A 6,265-nucleotide genomic window follows, 5' to 3' on the forward strand; every position below is an offset into this window, starting at 1 on the left:
GAGAAAAGCAGTAATTGTAGTGCAGTGATGAAAGGGATGTTCCATCTAGCTTACTCTCATCTGAATTTATGGCTTCTTCTCTTATATCCTTCTCCTTTGTGTAGTGATGTCTAAGGGTATGTCTACACTATGGAATAAGGTCAAATTTATAGAAGTCGGTTTTTTAGAAATTGGTTTTATATATTCGAGTGTGTGTGTCCCCACAGAAAATGCTCTAAGTGCATTAACTCGGCGGAGTGCTTCCACAGTACCGAGGCTAGAGTCGACTTCCGGAGCGTTGCACTGTGGGTAGCTATCCCACAGTTCCCGCAGTCTCCGCTTCCCATTGGAATTCTGGGTTGAGATCCCAATGCCTGATGGGGCTAAAACATTGTCGCGGGTGGTTCTGGGTGCTGGCAGACGCGGCACAGCATTGCTACACAGTAGCAGCAACCCCTTGCCTTGTGGCAGCAAACGGTGCAATATGACTGGTAGCCGTCATCGTCATGTCCGAGGTGCTCTTGGCCGCATCGGCCAGGAGCGCCTGGGCAGCCATGGGCGCAGGGACTAAATTTGGAGTAACTTGACCAGGTCATTCTCTTTAGTCCTGCAATCAGTCCTATTGAACCGTCTTATGGTGAGCAGGCAGGCGATACGGATTGCTAGCAGTCGTACTGTACCATCTTCTGCCGGGCAGGCAAGAGATGAGGATGGCTAGCAGTCGTATTGTACCATCTTCTGCCGAGCAGCCATGAGATGTGGATGGCATGCAGTCCTTCTGCACCGTCTGCTGCCAGCCAAAGATGTAAAAGATAGATGGAGTGGATCTAAACAAGAAATAGACCAGATTTGTTTTGTACTCATTTGCTTCCCCCCCTCCCCTGTCTAGGGGACTCATTTCTCTAGGTCACACTGTAGACACTCACAGAGAAGGTGCAGCGAGGTAAATCTAGCCATGTATCAACCAGAGGCCAGACTAACCTCCTTGTTCCAATAAGAACAATAACTTAGGTGCACCATTTCTTATTGGAACCCTCCGTGAAGTCCTGCCTGAAATACTTCTTGATGTAAAGAAACCCCCTTTATTGATTTTAGCTCCCTGAAGCCAACTCTGTAAGCCATGTCGTCAGTCGCCCCTACCTCCGTCAGAGCAACGGCAGACAATTGTTCCGCGCCTTTTTTCTGTGCAGACGCCATACCAAGGCAAGCATGGAGGCCGCTCAGCTCACTTTGGCAATTAGGAGCACATTAAACACCACACTCATTATCCAGCAGTATATGCAGCACCAGAACCTGGCAAAGCAATACCGGGTGAGGAGGCGATGTCAGCGCGGTCACGTGAGTGATCAGGACATGGACACAGATTTCTCTGAAAGCATGGGCCCTGCCAATGCATGCATCATGGTGCTAATGGGGCAGGTTCATGCTGTGAAACGCTGATTCTGGGCTCGGGAAACAAGCACAGACTGGTGGGACCACATAGTGTTGCAGGTCTGGGACGATTCCCAGTGGCTGCGAAACTTTCGCATGCATAAGGGCACTTTCATGGAACTTTGTGACTTGCTTTCCCCTGCCCTGAGGCGCATGAATACCAAGATGAGAGCAGCCCTCACAGCTGAGAAGCGAGTGGCGATAGCCCTGTGGAAGCTTGCAACGCCAGACAGCTACCGGTCAGTTGGGAATCAATTTGGAGTGGGCAAATCTACTGTTGGGGCTGCTGTGATGCAAGTAGCCCACGCAATCAAAGATCTGCTGATATCAAGGGTAGTGACCCTGGGAAATGTGCAGGTCATAGTGGATGGCTTTGCTGCAATGGGATTCCCTAACTGTGGTGGGGCCATAGACGGAACCCATATCCCTATCTTGGCACCGGAGCACCAAGCCGCCGAGTACATAAACCGCAAGGGGTACTTTTCAATAGTGCTGCAAGCTCTGGTGGATCACAAGGGACATTTCACCAACATCAACGTGCGATGGCTGGGAAAGGTACATGACGTTCACATCTTCAGGAACTCTGGTCTGTTTCAAAAGCTGCAGGAAGGGACTTTCTTCCCAGACCAGAAAATAACTGTTGGGGATGTTGAAATGCCTATATACATCCTTGGGGACCCAGCCTACCCCTTAATGCCATGGCTCATGAAGCCGTACACAGGCAGCCTGGACAGTAGTCAGGAGCTGTTCAACTACAGGCTGAGCAAGTGCAGAATGGTGGAAGAATGTGCATTTGGACGTTTAAAGGCGCGCTGGCGCAGTTTACTGACTCGCTTAGACCTCAGCGAAACCAATATTCCCACTGTTATTACTGCTTGCTGTGTGCTCCACAATATCTGTGAGAGTAAGGGGGAGACGTTTATGGCGGGGTGGGAGGTTGAGGCAAATCGCCTGGCTGCTGGTTACAGACACCAGGGCAGTTAGAAGAGCACAGGAGGGCACGGTACGCATCAGAGAAGCTTTGAAAACCAGTTTCATGACTGTCCAGGCTACGGTGTGAACTTCTGTTTGTTTCTCCTTGATCAAACCCCCCGTCCCTTAGTTCACTCTACTTCCCTGTAAGCTAACCACCCTCCCCTCCTCCCTTCGATCACCGCTTGCAGAGGCAATAAAGTCATTGTTGCTTCACATTCATGCATTCTTTATTCATTCATCACACAAATAGGGGGATGACTACCAAGGTAGCCCAGGAGGGGTGGTGGAGGAGGAAGGAAAATGCCACACAGCACTTTAAAAGTTTACAACTTTAAAATTTATTGAATGCCAGCCTTCTTTTTTTTTGGGCAATCCTCTGTGGCGGAGTGGCTGGTTGGCCGGTGGCCTCCCCACCGCGTTCTTGGGCATCTGGGTGTGGAGGCTATGGAACTTGGGGAGGAGGGCGGTTGGTTACACAGGGGCTGTAGTGGCAGTCTGTGCTCCAGCTGCCTTTGCTGCAGCTCAGCCATACACTGGAGCATACTGGTTTGGTCCTGCAGCAGCCTCAGCATTGAATCCTGCCTCCTCTCATCACGCTGCCACCACATTTGAGCTTCAGCTCTGTCTTCAGCCCGCCACTTACTCTCTTCAGCCCACCACCTCTCCTCCCGGTCATTTTGTGCTTTTCTGCACTCTGACATTATTTGCCTCCATGCATTCGTCTGTGCTCTGTCAGTGCGGGAGGACAGCATGAGCTCGGAGAACATTTCATCGCGAGTGCGTTTTTTTTTTCTTTCTAAGCTTCACTAGCCTCTGGGAAGGAGAAGATCCTGTGATCATTGAAACACATGCAGCTGGTGGAGAAAAAAAAAGGGACAGTGGTATTTAAAAAGACACATTTTATAAAACAGTGGTTACAGTCTTTCAGGGTAAACCTTGCTGTTAACATTACATACATAGCACATGTGCTTTCGTTACAAGGTTGCATTTTGCCTCCCCCCACCGCATGGCTACCCCCTCAACCCTCCCCCCTCCCCGTGACTAACAGCGGGGAACATTTCTGTTTAGCCACAGGCAAACAGCCCAGCAGGAACGGGCTCCTCTGAGTGTCCCCTGAAGAAAAGCACTCTATTTCAACCAGGTGACCATGAATTATATCTCACTCTCCTGAGGATAACACAGAGAGAGAAAGAACGGATGTTGTTTGAACGCCAGCAAACATACACTGCAATGCTTTGTTGTTCAATGATTCCCGAGTACGTGTTACTGGTCTGGAGTGGTAAAGTGTCCTACCATGAAGGACGCAATAAGGCTGCCCTCCCCAGAAACCTTTTGCAAAGGCTTTGGGAGTACATCCAGGAGAGCCGCGAATGCCAGGGCAAAGTAATCCTTTCACATGCTTGCTTTTAAACCATAGTATTTTAAAAGGTACACTCACCAGAGGTCCCTTCTCCACCTGCCGGGTCCAGGAAGCAGCCTTGGGGGGGTTCAGGGGGTACTGGCTCCAGGTCCAGGGTGAGAAACAGTTCCTGGCTGTCGGGAAAACCGGTTTCTCCGCTTGCTTGCTGTGAGCTATGTACAACCTCATCATCACCATCATCATCATCTTCTTCGTCCCCAAAACCTGCTTCCGTGTTGCCTCCATCTCCATTGAAGGAGTCAAATAACACGGCTGGGGTAGTGGTGGCTGAACCCCCTAAAATGGCATGCAGCTCATCATAGAAGCATGTTTGGGTCTCTGACCTGGAGCGGCCGTTCGCCTCTCTGGTTTTCTGGTAGGCTTGCCTCAGCTCCTTAAGTTTCACGCGGCACTGCTTCGGGTCCCTGTTATGGCCTCTGTCCTTCATGCCCTGGGAGATTTTGACAAAGGTTTTGGCATTTCGAAAACTGGAACGGAGTTCTGATAGCACGGATTCCTCTCCCCAAACAGCGATCAGATCCCGTACCTCCCGTTCAGTCCATGCTGGAGCTCTTTTGCGATTCTGGGACTCCATCATGGTCACCTCTGCTGATGAGCTCTGCATGGTCACCTGCAGCTTGCCACGCTGGCCAAACAGGAAATAAGATTCAAAAGTTCGCGGTTCTTTTCCTGTCTACCTGGCCAGTGCATCTGAGTTGAGAGTGCTGTCCAGAGCGGTCACAATGGAGCTCTCTAGGATAGCTCCCGGAGGCCAATACCGTCGAATGGTGTCCACAGTACCCCAAATTTGAGCCGGCAAGGCCGATTTAAGTGCTAATTCACTTGTCAGAGGTGGAGTAAGGAAATCGATTTTAAGAGCCCTTTAAGTCGAAATAAAGGGCTTCATCGTGTGGACGGGTGCAGGTTTACATTGATTTAACACTGCTAAATTCGACCTAAAGTCCTAGTGTAGACATAGGCTAAGCCATAGCTAGGCACAGAATTGATCCCTCAGAGATTTATGTATCTCACATGGTACAGATGTAAATTATTAATATGATCTTCCTACCTTATGCTCTGAGCCTCTTCCCCTTTGTGTCTAGAGATTTACAAAGTTTGTTGAAATTACAGAAGTAATAGAAAGATTGTAGGTCTTTTTACCTGCCAGGAACAGTAACTGAGGAAAGAGCTACATATTATCCAGAGATTTCTGGGCAAATTGGGCTGAGTAAAACCAGTGGCTAAATTTCATAGGCCAGAATTAAAGATCTCAACATGAAAACCTCTCAGTAAAAGAGCTGGCTGATTAACGGGAAGAAAAGTGAACATAATTGTAAAATCCAACTCAAGGTTCAAACTGGTGGGATTAATTTATCTTTGTTCATTATCTCTGCACATTCAGACGTGCATTTCTTCTGCACAATTGTTTGTGGAGCTACTGTTATTTGTAGGAAAACCCATAATTGAGAGTGAACATTGATATTCACTAGTTGCTGGATAAATGGAAGTTTTATTCATCCAATCAAGGAACAGAAACAATGTTCAGTCAGAGAACAGAATACCATGTGTCGTATGTGACTAATCTCACATAATGAATAATCATAGTGATTTATTTCCACACAATCCAGAGGCTGTAATTTACTCAGACAAATGACATGACAAACAATTAGGAATAACAAACACATTCAGGAAAGCAGCAATCAGTTCTTGCAAACAGGAAAAAGGGTTACATTAATCAAAGAAATGGTTACAGATTGTTTGTTCACTTCTACCTAATTCTAATGGTTGAGAGAATACCCGACTTCTTGTCGAGCCATTCTAATTAAGGGCAAAGCAAAGATGCAGCCCAACCACGTGTATACAGAGAACTCATGGACCATTACTTTAACTGCACATGCTAGGACTGACTATAGACCTACTACGTTAGAAATGCAGATTCATGCAATGACTTAATTATTGTTGCACGGGGTAGTTTGCCACCGGATAACTACATAGATACAGCTTTAACTGTGGTTGGCTGTTAGTCCGTGTTGACAGTTGTCCAAACCATCTCTGCACATACTTGAGTATCAAAAATGCACTTTTCTCTCTGTACTTTGAGGGTAAGTATCTATGATTTGGAAACAGCATTTAAGGAAATGTTGCTATACAAGTGCTTGCTCGTGACAGATTACTGTAGTTCGGGACAAACAGAGGTTAAACATTTTTTGATTCCCCGAAATAGGTGGATGAGAATGAGTTCCACATCTCAGCTAGTCACCAACAAAAAAACAAACAAAAGCTCACAAACCCAATTATTGAGACTCTTACATGCAGCAGCATTTCCTACAGCTAATCGCTATCTCAGCATGCAATTTGGAAGGAATCTAGTTCAGTGCTTCCCCTGTAAATAATAAAATACACTGGATCTGTGGGAATTAAGTCAGGCAGTGAGGTCATCTGCACAAATTCAGGCCTCTCTTCATCTAGAGAGCTTGCATT

This window comes from Lepidochelys kempii, chromosome 12 (assembly GCF_965140265.1).
Source record: "Lepidochelys kempii isolate rLepKem1 chromosome 12, rLepKem1.hap2, whole genome shotgun sequence".
NCBI lineage: Eukaryota > Metazoa > Chordata > Testudines > Cheloniidae > Lepidochelys > Lepidochelys kempii.